Source organism: Octopus sinensis, unplaced genomic scaffold, assembly GCF_006345805.1.
Source record: "Octopus sinensis unplaced genomic scaffold, ASM634580v1 Contig10079, whole genome shotgun sequence".
NCBI classification, from domain to species: Eukaryota; Metazoa; Mollusca; class Cephalopoda; order Octopoda; family Octopodidae; genus Octopus; species Octopus sinensis.
Window position 1 is genome coordinate 417757 of NW_021831989.1, and position 14200 is coordinate 431956.

At 35.3% G+C, this 14200-nt stretch overlaps 1 pseudogene; it reads right to left on the minus strand.

Annotated features, from left to right (window-relative positions):
- Positions 1-452: 452 nt before the first annotated feature.
- LOC115228256 lies at positions 453-3285 on the minus strand (annotated as a pseudogene).
- Between the last annotated feature and the right edge of the window lie 10915 nt (positions 3286-14200).

Consider the following 14200-nt stretch of genomic DNA (forward strand, 5'->3'; position numbering starts at 1 on the left):
TTTATGGCCAAAGTTGAGGAAGGACTTTATATTAAAAAGTCTAAAATTTCAGCAAAAGTAGAAATAAATTTTCTTATGATAGTTCTGCAAAGAGAAAAAGGAGCCGGTACAAAAAATAGACACTACTGCCCCATCGCAGCACAGTTTGGACGAGCATGATGGGTATTTCTATATTTTTGTAATTTAATTAGACTTTTGAACGTCGTCTGCCCATTGCACCACATCGAGTATGAAGAACAAATTGATGTATTTTTTGTTTTAAATATTAACTACTATAAAAAATTGACATTTAATATTATAAAATTATAGTATAAATCAAACCAAGTAAAAAATTTCTTTCACAGCAAATTGAAGAAAGAAAAGTGGTTGGACCCAGAAGCCAAATCTCGAATGTACTTGTCCTGATGAGTCCTTTTAGATCAGAGAACATCACGTTTCTCCCTACAAAAAAATCAGTTGTGTTTGTGTTCCAATTCCTTTGCAGCCTGTTATAAACGGGTACAGAAATAAGTGCGAATTTTCTATTGGGGCGGGATCTTCGGGGGGTTGTCTCTCTAATTTGATTTTAGTCATAAAAGTGGGATTCCGACTGAGCAGACACAGCGAGGGAGTGGAAGTCGTATCTCCGGAAGACTGTCCCATTGTCAGTCCTGTAATGAAGATGATCGTATCTGTACTTAAATTTACTGATTTTACAGGAATTTGCTTTGTATTTGTCAACAAATATGAAAAATGGGTTTTTTGGTGAACTTGGGATGAGTGTGTTTAATCCGGTGGACAATTCTGGTCATTGGAAGTTGCTGGTTGTCCGAGTTGTGGGTCAAGCTGAGCCTCAAGTTATGATCACCGTGGTGGTACATCGCCAGGAACTCACAAATGTGTTTGCGTGTGATTATTGGTAGGACAATCTGGATTTGATAAAGAAAGAGTTGGCTCGCTATTTTGGACAGTCTTCATTTCCCGTAAAATCTGTCTTTTTTGCCGTCCTGGGTTCCAAGTGAGTGGTTTTGTCAATTTTTGAGGATTTGTCAGTTCACTCCGGAAGTGCCCTGCGAGCATATTCTGGGAGACCCTTTTGTAGTGGAGAGTGTATGTGGCCTGGATTTTGAAATATCCCCCGCCTCGTTTTTTCAGAGTTTGTATTACAACTAACCAAAGTCAACACGTTGGCGAGTCAAGTTCTCTTTGAGTCAGTGGCTGATTTGGTCCTCCAAAATATAAAAGATCCCCAAAATATATGTTTGCTTGATCTATGTTGCGGGACGGGTACTTTCTCGGTCATTTTATCCAATGTGAGCACATTTATGGATTGTTAAGTTGTTAAAGCCTCGTAAAACTGTTGGGATTGAACTATGTCCTGAGGCGGTGTTGAATGCTCGTGTGAATGCTCGGAGAAATAAGATTGAAAATGTTGAATTTATAGCACAAGATATTCGGGAAGCATTGCCGACCGTCCTTTCTGGTGTTTCAGAAGAATGTGTGGTGGTATTGGATCCTCCACGCTCGGGAGTTCGTTAGTTTATTAGTAGGAAGTGTAGACCGGAATGTAATCGCTGCAATTCGCCGGGAAGAACTGATAAAAACACTCATTTTTGTGAGTTGTTCGTTGGAGCAGGCTTCGAACAATTTTGTGGAGTAATTTTTGTTGTTTAGATTGTGTTAGTTTACTGAAACAACGGTCAAATCGAATGGCGGGAACTCCGTTTGAAATAAGTTATGTGATGCCTGTTGATCTGTTTCCCCATACTCGACATGTAGAGGTGATTGTGTACATGACTCGTTAACCTTGCGAACAGATTTTCAGTTTTTTAATAAATTTTGGGTAATGTACATCAAAACGTCGCAAATTTGGAATAATTATTTACAAACTTTTAAGTCTCGGCCGTAAATGTCTTTAAATTATAAAAATGAACACTGGTAAATAAGTACTCTACTGTCATAATAAAATACAGATTCATCAGCCACCTCTTTCTTGGCAATATTAAGTGTATTTAAAACAGAATCATTAAGATCAACTTGTCTATCAGACTTTGACTCTCTTAGAACTTGATGATGGACTAGTTTTGTTTCCTAATTAGTAGACTGTAAAGGATGGCATATTCTGACCTTTCAAAAAATCTCATGACTACTTTTGAATTGTTATATGTACACTTTTTACAATAAAACGCGTTTCCGACAGCACGTGGATTTATTCTCCACATTAGTAGAAATACAAGTTTAGAAACGATTTATTACATAAATATAAACAACAATCAGTCAAACAATCTTCTTGAAATTTTATCTATCGAAATTATAAAAATTCACTGCCTTGAGAGGGAAGTGGGGAATTCACTCGAGACACCTGGGGGTGATTTGTCCAGGTGGTAGGCGGTGGACTATTCCGAAAAAAATCGAACGAAATCAACTAAACAAAAAATATTAAAATAAAAATACCTCCGAAGCCAATGGACGAGCGAGAGGATTCAGCTGCAGCGAGGCGTCCACAATACAAATCAAATCCACGGGAGCACCAGGAAGCACGGACTGCAGAGGAATGCACGGAATATGATTAAAAGAACAATAATCCGGCAATAACTCGACATTCTATTTTTATCACAAAAATAATGTACCGGCCACGTTTCTTTAGTTGGTGTGCCGCGTGCTGTGAATATTTTGTACAGTTGGTCCAGGTCAGCTTGTCCAGGAAATAAAGCGTGCTGAAATTTGGAATAATTTAAACTTTTAAATATAATTCTGCCACAATACACCCGAAAGCCCAAATGTCCACACACGTGCCGTAGTGTCTGGCCCCTAAAAGAAGTTCCGGGGACCGATACCACCTATAATTCGAGTTAAAATAAGACCTTGTGGCTACTTGTGGGGTATATTCCTGGTTGGCAGTTCCATAGTTCTTTGCTAGCCCAAAATCGGTGAGTTTAAGAACCCCTTGGCGGCTGACCAACATATTACTGGGTTTGATGTCCTACATTTATTAGAAAACAGTCACTCGGTGAAGTATAAAGCGGCTATGCAGGTAGTCGAGTCCCAGCAGTATCTGATATATATAAGACTTGATGTCGGATATGGGGAAAGGACCTTCCCTGCCCTAATGAGGACCTCCAGATCGTTCTCCATGTACTCCACGGCCAGGTATATACATCCGTCGTTTTCGAATATTTCAATGAGCTATATATGTCATTATATATATACATTTATTATATTTGGATGATTTAATTCTTTTAAATATTTTATTTCTCTTATTGAGGTTTGGTGGACGCCATCACATTCTCTGTCATTTTGTTTCATCTTTTTAATTATTTGAAATTATCAACTTTTTTGAGTGCTACAAACATATCTGGATTGTCTTTCTTGTACGCTTTGTAGACCATTGCGTACTGGAATGGTTTGGGGCGGACAAATTACCTGTCCTTCTCCCAGAAATGCAATTCTTTCGTAGGGGAATTGCGAGTTGCGTTTCATGTAACCACGTTCGTCAACCTGCTTATTTTTTTATTAAGAGATTAAACTATATTACTTTAGTTAGTCTAAAATAAATAAAGAAATTATATTTTCAATAATTTTCTAAATAAAACTTTATTTTTATTCAGAGGGAAGAAGAGATTTTAAGGTTATTTTCAAAATATTTCGAGATAAAAATTTATTAAAGAAAACGATTTGGACTAAAAAATAGCCTTTTTAGTTTCATAAAGACTGTTCGAAATGAGCTGTATCATTTTGGGAGGAGATATCTGATTTTCACAAGTTTAGAAAAAATGATCCAACAAAAAAATTAAAAAAACAACAAACGATAATCTAGTTTCTGTTTGGCTGTTCCAAATAACACAAACATATTGCACATTTACAAAAAGTACACTAAACATTGAAATCTTTAGGGAAAACCTAATTTACTGTTTTTTTAGTTTATCGGAGGATTATTGACTATATGGTAGTAAAAATACTTTTCATAGATCTGAAAATCCGATCCTCAGTTTTTATATTTTCAACTGCTGAAATTTCCAAAAATATTTTGATATAAAAAGTTGTTGGCCACAGAAATGACGATTTATTTTGTAACAGAGATGATCTATTTTTTGATTATTAAAATTTTGAAATTATGGTATAAACAGTAGACAAAATTTGTTTTAATTAATTATTTTGGTCAAAATTGTTCTCCGTGGTCAATAAGAAATCTTTAAATTTCTTTTAAAACCAAATAATTAAAACATCATTGTCAACATGTGAACAATGTAACTATTAATTAGCAGCAGTTTTTCTTAAGTAAACGTCACATATGGAAAGTGTCAATTATCTGACTCAATTTCATCTAATTTGATAAATCGAGTGCAATTAATAGGTTAAGTATATCAAAACAATATACCTATAATTAGACACTTATAGCAGGTTCTTAATTTACTAATATACTTTTAGGTATCAATTAGATTATGTAGATACAATCACTTTTCTAAAGAACAAAATATTACTTAATGCCAATTAATTTAATTATTCATTTTGCTTTCAAATTCTGATGCATTTGTTTCAACTTGGTTTTCTTGATTATTTTGATGTGGACTTGGAATAATATTTTGATAGATAAGTTGGCTTATTAAAGGCTGGTTAATTTCTGTAAACGGAAATTGGAAATAATTTATGCCCACATTTGTGCTAGGTCTCGCTATATCTTCAATAGACCATATTTTTGGCTTTTCAGTACTCGAATTGTTATTTATCATTTCAGGGACTAATCATTATAGTTTTAAGATTACTATTCTCCTCATTTTTGATTGTTAGGGATTTTTTTTGATTATTATTGTCTAATTGAATTGCATTTCTTTCTTTCTTCAAACGCCTTCTGGCATTAGCAAACCATGTCGATACCTAAAATATTCAAAAGTTACAATTACTTGTGTAAGGGACATATTTGAAAAAATTCCCAACATTATTTTTTCGTTTTTGGTTGGGTATGGATTATAGGAATGAGAGCTTAACCAATTTTTGAGTATTCCTGTTGCTTCTTTAGTCGAAGAACGTTTTCTGAGCAAATTATTGTAATCGAAAACACTAAAATGTAAACAAATCTTTTTTGTACTTTATATTATTCAAATAATTATTCATTATAAGTTCATTGGGAGTTTTCAAATTAACCAAATTTAAAACATTTTCCCAATACTGGTCTGGTTTCTTGTAAATTTGTAAAAATATAAATTTACAATTTGGGGATTTGTCTTTTCTGCCTGATAAGGAATATAACGATTTTCAGAATGAGCATCGATGCCAATATTCGATTCATTGAGTTTATCAGAATCAGATTCCTTAAAGTTACAATTATTGAGTTGGATACAACGCATTCTACAGAATTGGGAATTTGCATTTACACGTCAGCCTAGCGTGGAGAATAAGTAATAAATTTGCGTAAATTGTTTTAGACGATTTAATTTGTTTTCTTTCAGTTTTCACCGTATTTTATTGACAAGATCGATAAAAATATTTTTATTTGAGATAAAATCAGTAAGACAATAAAAATATATTTCAAAGATGTTAGTAATATATGAATTTTTGTAAATGTATAAAAAATACTTTAAAAAATCAATTTTATGTATTTTAGTGGATAAAGAGTCGGGAAAATTAATTATTCGTTCATAGAAAGAGAAATCTGAAATAAATTAAAAATAAATCACTAGAGTTTGCCAAATAATTAAAATTAAAAATATATTGATTTTTCGTATTAAGTGATTTTCTTTTTACACTTGTTTAAACACTATTTTATGGATAGTTGACTGGATTAGAATAATAAAGAAAATATTATATCCTTCATTATAATTAATAACAGGTGACTGAGTATGGATAGTATATTAGTATTTGAATAACAATACATAAATCGATTAATACTTACCTACAGTCTGATCCATGTAACACAAAACTGCTTATAAATTGATTTAATTTAGTCAATTTTAATGTCTTGGAATTTTTCTCAAAATTTAGGAATGTTTCTATTCATAAATTGTTTAGAACAAGACATATTTGTTTAAAATACATTGTTTGTCTAAAATGACTTTTTATGAATGTTTATTTATGCCATTAAAAAATTAATGTATTTTTTAAAAGCAACAAAAACTCATTTCAAATTTATCAGAGATTTATTGAAAGTTGAAATAATTTTCAAGTAACAAACTCATCTTGAACATTTAATGTTCGATTGATGTTTAAAAATACATTCTAGGCAAAAACTATTTTTATAACTTCAAAATGAGGTCAACATAATTAAAAAAGTATTTTGAATCTGCTAAGTAAAAAATGACAAATCAAAATTCTAAAATCTGAAATTCCTAAAGACTATAATATTTAGACAAAACTCAAAATGTTGTGTCCGTAAATGGAGCATTACAGATTTATAGTTGATTTATATTGGACAAATAAGGAAAAGTGATTACTTAGAAATACTTTCCAAGAAATAAACCCAAACTCTAACCTTATTTTAATTATTATTATACACACCACGTGGGAACATAAAGAGAAAAGTCATATTTCCACATGTGCCATACGCGATACAACCTTCTTAACTATCGTTTTCCAACTTCCGCAGATATTGTCCTGTCCACCTATCACGACGCTCTAGAATACTTTTGTTAAACCCGCTTTACTGTACAATTCATCCACATGGGGCATATATGATACCGAACTAAAGAATCTTGATTTGTTTCTTTTTGTCATAAATGATCTACATTGGCCTAAGAAAGTCAACAATTTATCGCTCTAAAGGCTCGGTAACTCGTTGCCAATCAGCCGGGGCATCGTAGACGGCTGCTGGAGATATTTATCACATCCTAAAAATGGATCCAAATTCGCCTGACTATCGTTTCATGAAAGAATATTTTCTGCCAGATTTATTTATTTATTTATTAACTCCAAGATCACCGAGAAAGATAGGTCAGAACTAACTAATTAGGTGATCCCTGCCTCCAACAACAGCCGTACTCTCCTTGCATGATCTTCTGATGACCCGACCGTAATCCGGAAATGCCTTCTCTTCCTTCTGCAGAGGAACTCAATTGGAGTGCATTTCTTTATAACCGACCGAAATTCCTCTGCATGGGCCACCTTTTCCTTGAGTGGGTTTCCTAGTTCCTTGCAGAAACGTAAGAAACCCTGTCCATTCTTCTGCATCGCCTCCTCGGAAGCAAGGCTGCCAACTGAGGTGTCAGTGTGGAGCATAATCTTCCTTCTGAGTGAGTTCAAACGTTCCGCTTTCGAACAAGCAATTGCAAACCTCCAGGCTGAGCAGGCATACTCAACCGTCGGGGCAATCACTTGTTGGTATACCTTGGTCTGCCAGATGGATCTAAACTTTAAAAATTTTCTTATGAAAGAATTGGAAATAAATTTTATAATGTAACTTTATTCAGAATATATTTAAATATTAATTATCAATTTAATTTCGTGGTTGTACCATAAGTCTGGCTTCTTTTAAATGTATTTTAGATGGATGATGGTTCAAATATACCGATCCCGAGTCCACTAACTTGGCTAGAGGAAGGAGAGAACCTCGATAGGCAACTGACATCCAAGACACTGGAAGATCTCAAAAATTTTTGCTCTAATAACCAAAGCAATGATTTCCTTGTGTCTGGATTTAGAGAATCAGTGAATCCCTACAAATCTGGTGGATGCATAATTTTATAATATTCTAAACTAATTATTAGATAATTTATTCAGAAATTCAATTTTTTCTATTTATTTAATATATCCCCACGTTTTTTCCTAGGCTGAGTACATTTTTTTTATTTCTAGTCTATTTTGAGTGACTACAAATTTCTTTTGTCTATAGACTTTGTTAGTTCATACATCCAACCTGTTTATGAATTTTAAAGAAATATAAAAGTAGCAAATAACCAGCTGAGATGTCTGTAATATGCGAAGCCTTTACATTATTTTTCAGATATGGTAATGTGATTTATCATGATTATTCCTAATTCATTTATATAATTATCATTAATTATTAAAAATGCAGATCCAGTCTTTCCTGACATTTAGTCAGCTGGACTATATTGAAGGTCTACAAAGCCAGAGAATAAGAGGAAAAAAATGCATGAAGTGCCAACTCCTGTTTACTCTAAACGCTCAAGACTTAGGCATTCTTTTTTATTAACAAAAGATGTTTAATTTAAAAGTCATTTTATGACATCAATTGCAACATGCCAATTTCCATTTAACTACATGTTTTTCAAAGAAAAGTGTCATTCAAAATGTCATTTAATTTCCTTCTAAGAATGGTCCGAACTTTTGAGACGAGGAAACTGATTTTTTGATGAAAAAATTAGTGATGCAGTCCACACGTTTTCCTTCTCTGGGGTTTCGAGCGAAAAATTTATGGAAAACACTTTGATCCTGCTTCTAATTAGTTTTTTATTTATTTCTGACGACTAATTAAAAATTTCTCTCCAGTTTTTGTTAATTCAGTATTCAAATGCAATTTTAATTAACCAAAAGTGACATACCAAAAAGACAACTTCAAAAAGAGATCATTTTTACAAAAATTTGCAATAAATTTGTGACTTTTGGTGATGGAAATGCAATGAATATCACCAAATGGTTCTTCTAATTGGCGTCATCTTAATTATGATTTTGCTAATATGTAAATCGACTTTTAAATTTTACATTCTAGTTACAATAAAACATTTTTGACTACTTTTCTATTAACAACCGCGACTTATTAAAGTCATAGACGACTAGTAAAGAAAAATTACAGACATTATTTCCTAAGAGTAAAAAACCTGAATATTTAAATTAAAATAAATTGTTTAAAATATGGACTTTTAAAAAAATTATATTTTGATTTCTTGTGGTTCATCAATTAATTGGTTTATAATTTGTTAATAGTGAACTATTTATTTTAATAATGAAACTCGTTTTTGGGAATAAACTCAGAGAAATTCGATTTTTACTTTGCCAAGTGTCAGAATCAAGTAACGCGATCAGGCAGTGAAAAACTGACTTAAAAATAGGCAATTTATTTTAACTAACTACATGAGCTTGAAGAAACAAAATGAAGATCTTCCACTATTAGTAAGGGAATCCGTGGGGACGGAGCCCCGCATTTATGCCAGATTCGGTCACTGATTTTATTTTATAACACAGAAAAAGGAGAAGAACGGTTTTTTAATGTTTCGAATGTGCAACAAGGAGACATACATTCCATCTTCAGGCTTATTGAGACACGCAGTAAGAGTTGAGATTCATTTAATTAATAATTAACTTTTAATTTTTAATTTGATTATAAATGCATAATTTTTTACACAAAGTTTAGATTTTAAGGAAATAAAATATTTTTAAGTCGAAGTCAATCTACTTTTTTATTTAGGAAATAACCGAATGTATAAAAACTATTTTTATTATATTGTTAAATTATTTAATTTTATATGTAATAAATAAAATAATGAATTTACCTTTTATTGGTTGCTTTTACAATCCTTAAATAATGTAGATTCATTTTCTCAACTATACCCCGAGGTTTTTTAATTCTCAAAATATTAGGCATTCCACGGATCACTCGATTGTGTGAGTCGGGCAACCACCTGTACCTTCAACCGACTGGGGACCATTCTGGCTGTTGGCTGTACAGACGGACGCATCTTTTTATGGGATTTTATCACGATTTCAATCAGCAAAATCATTTTAGCACACGTTTATCCTATCTCCAGCATCAGGTACGTCCTTTTACTTTTAACCACACTAGTTGGTCACGTGACGGCTGTACAATCGCCTCGGCTTCTACTGACTGGACTTGCTCTTTGTGGGACGTCAAATCCGGAGATTGTCTCAACACTTTCCGGTTTGAAAAATTGGAAAATAATTTTCAGTTTTCGGTCCCCAGTGTTAAATGTGGCCTTCAATCCTCGAAATATGGACAATATGTTGGTCGGGACTGTCAGGTCTGCAACAATTTTAATAAAACTCTCCACCTGCGATTTCGAGACAGTCCCCCTCGGACCTTCCCAGGACTCCAATATCTGTTTTTCCTACGACCGGAGAGGGAAGTATATACTCACGGGAAATAGTCACGGAATAGTATATATATGTCCACGGAGTTTAAGGTTATGGTGTACGGATCACGGGATTTGACGTTGGTGGCCTCCTTCCGTGTTTTGGTGGGATCCTCGAATGCCACGGCGGTGAAGGCAATCGAGTTCCCGCGGAGGACAGAGTTGGGGTTTTTTTCTATTTTTAGTTTTTTTCTGGTTAATTGTGGGGACAAGACAATTCGGATATTTGATTTGGATGCTGTCCTCGAATCTGGAGTGGACGGAGAGCCCCAAACATTGCTGAGACTGCAGGACCTGGTCAACAGGTGGCCAAATGTCACGATTTTAGAAATTATTGGACGAAATGTCGATTTTCTGGTAATGGAAAGTACGTTTGTGCTTCATCTGGAAACCAAAACGTGATTTATATATGGGAAATGGCCACGGGGGTGTTGGTGAAGATGTTGGGGGACTCCCAGAGCGATGCACTGCAGGACGTGACTGTACTGGTCTTGTGGTTACCAACCAGTGGAATCCCCACCGCCCTGTGATATGTGCAGTCACCAAAATGGAGGTCTACGTGTGGGGGCATTCGAGACAGGTTTAACCCGGAATCACGTTTTTAGGAGAATTGGAGCGCATATGCCCCGGATTTTAAGGAATTGGATGAGAATGTGGAATATGAGGAAAGGGAGTCCGAGTTTGACTGCGAGGACGAGGACGCGTCGATCAAGGACGTGGACTGTTCTATTTTTGTGTTGATTTTTCTTTTAGTGGAGATTTTTGAGGAGAATATAGACGTGTTCAAGCAGGAACTCAACCCCGAGTATCTCAGTAGGTGAGTATATTGATATGGAGGACTTAGTGACGAGGACGAGCCTTCCAAGATTGTCAAATCGCTTATATTTTTATCAATTTCTCCGGATATTGAAGACCCAGAAGATAACGAAGAAATAGACTCAGTAGAAATGTGGGGACTGTTTTAGATGCAGGTAGTCGCCCCCACGTGTTCTCAACCAAAGAGAGGGAAGGTGACCGAAGTTACTCTCGGAGATTCGGGAGGTTCCAATCCTAATAATTTTTAGATGAAATTATTCGTCCTAAAAAGACATCCAAATCACGTTCTCATTTTAATGAATGATTTGTTACTTTTATTTTTTATACTTCTGTAGGCGTTTTAACAAATTTAAAGTATTTTCATTTAAGTTTTGACTGCTGTAATAATCAGTTCACATCACATTAATGTTTATCCCACACAGGAACAATGACCCCATTTCTGTAGAGATTATACACCATTCCTTTATTGGTATTGACTCCGACTACGACATACGACTGACCTTCTTGCGTGAAACACGTCTCATTCCCATCATTAGTAAACACCGTCTATATAGTTCACGGAACAATACCTCTGCAATCACTTCTCTCCCATTTATGTATATATCTCCAGAGTTCTTGACTAGAATTATTTAGAGATTCATACATAACACTATCTTATGGGATATATCATTTTGAATGACTTCCCAGTTGAGCAATTTCTTGCTAATTGCAAACATATACTCCTGATATTCCGTTCCCTCCACCAGTAGAGTGTATTTCATTTCCATTGCGTGGGCGGGTGAGATAATAATACTAAACTCTTTGCCCTCAATCTAAGGTCATATTTATTGTGAACTGTGAATTTCTGTGTTCCGCACAAATTAAATTTCCATCGACTCTGATATTTAATCTTAAAGGATATCGTAAAGCAATACTTCGTTGTCCACTTTTACGACTCTTACTCCTGTCAGAGTGTTGTGATAAAATTCAATTTTATATATTCCCCTATTACTGGGAATAAACCACCAAGCCACAGGCTGAGACAAGGATCCCATAGCAATATTTTGTTATTAATTTTTAATAATACAAAAAAATGTCTCAAAACATTGTTGCGTGCACTTTACAATAAAAAATTACATAAACAGTCTAAAAACGCATAATTGTAATTAGCATATCAGTCAATCTATATGGTTTTTCGAGCGTTAACGTCGAAAGCGCAAGCATTAGTGTTGACGCATCAAGCATTAGTGTTTACGCTTCAGTGATTAATGTCAAAGCTCTTAACATTGGCTTTAAAACGGCATATAAGCAAACATATTTTCCTCAATCCTCCATAACCCGAATACTTTGTCAATGAAGAAATTGAGTGCGAATTCATGGTGGAGATTATTCTTCCAAATTAAACAATTTACACAAGCAATACATTCTTGGTTTGATCAATAATCCATTATTGAGATGTTGTTTTCTAAATATCAGTCTAAGTACTATTAACAAATGTCCTAAAGACTTTGACTACACAGTGAAACAAATTGTGAAAATAACAGCAAGGCTGCGATGAACAAATATGGAATCATTTTCCATAAAATTTTCAAATGCGATGAGTGAAAAGATGGATAAAATAAATTTAACACTGTGACTCTTTTAATTCGTTAAAAACGTTAATGCTTACTTATGTGCGGTTAAAAACTAATTTTGGACCTTAGACATCAATGCTTAAAGCATGAACACTAATGCTTGCGCTTTGAAGGTTAAAGCTCAAAAATACAGACCGGTACGATTTACAGTCAACTAAATTAGTTCAAAAAATCACCTAAAGATGTCTGTGATAAGTATAACAGAGAATTAAAAAAATGATTTCAGTCCAAAAAAGGAAAGATTAGCAAAATTCTAAAATTTAAAATCCTTGTGCTTCTTTGAACTGCTTGAACTTTTCGATTTATTGGACGAATGTTGGCTATCCTTTTGCACCTAAGAATAAACAATTTAAAATACCTTTTTAGACACGTGATCAGAAGAGATGTTTGGAGAGAGCAAATCATCTGTTTGTCTGACCTTCTCTTCATAAAGTGACTTAATCTTTGAAGAATCCAAATCCAACTCATCCGGATTCAAGGCCACATCAACACTCCGACTATGTGCAGGAGGAGCTGGTATTGAATGACTGGCCTGTCCATAACAATAATGATTAATTACAGCAGACACGTCGTATACGTGAGAAGATCCCATAATCGCGGAACCAATGGAAGTTTTCTTCTCCGGAAGTACTTGATATAAAGAGGGGGTTTCGGTAGAGTCCATGTAATCCTCAATCTTCTTTCGCAATTCAATTCTGTCGGGAGTCTCGAACCCCAGAGGGAAAGTAGAGGTTCCACTTGGAGTAATTAATCTGGCTTTAAATTATTAAGTACCCTTCCATCGGAGTGTCGAGTCCCGCCAACGGAATGTGATCCTTCTCCAAAGGTACCTCGTCATCTTCTTGTTCTTCAGAAGAGTCTTCGTCAGACTCAGAACCAACCTCCATTTGCCCCCACCGTTTTCTATCGACACTTTCAATTTCCACTTCCTACAGGAATAAAACCACGCACGTGACCGGGACGTGGATCTGGTAGGCCGCAAATACATCGCCGTACAGTGGTTTGCCCGAGGCGTCCACAGGGGGCTTCCCCCATCCTCCCGCATGGTACCCAAACGAACAATTCTACAAATAACAGGACAAGCAGACGTCAGGAATGGGGGCATTCAGTCCGGGAATCCTCATGTTTGGGTAGGAGGGCGGGGGACCGTATCGCTGCATTGCAATAAGCCACGGAGGCGGAAACTTGTAGGCATCCTAAACAAGATCAAAAACAACGGCCAACAGGGCCTGCGGGCATTCCGAGCGCAATTCTGAGCTCTTCAGACAAATTGCCAGGCTTCTTTTCCATAAGCTTAGTCTCAAACTCCTTACTTTCGTAGTAAATATCGCCATGCCCCGTCATTCGCGATGGCTTAGTTTGCCAACGGAAAAAGGCGTCGTGCAATTTGGCATAATCAATGTCAAGTTTGCCCACTTTTGGCCTTATTTTATCTCGCATTTTCGATTTTAAACTTTTATGGGCTTCCTAAACACGTGATTCCTGTGACCTACTTTCTCTTGCACAACTCCCCTCAACTCCATGATACCAGTAGCCCTTATGTAGTCGGGGAGGACGAAGGGGGTCTTCTCAAACCCACGCTTTCCTTGCAAATACTTCCTCTTAAAACACCAATGGCGGGGCACTCGGACCGAATTCCGATATGACTTGAGGAATATGAGGAGTTTGGGGTCACTGGCCGTCACGTCCTGCATTTCCACCAACTCCGGTCTGTCCACCAACTAAAATACACAAACAACCATCAAACTTGCTTTA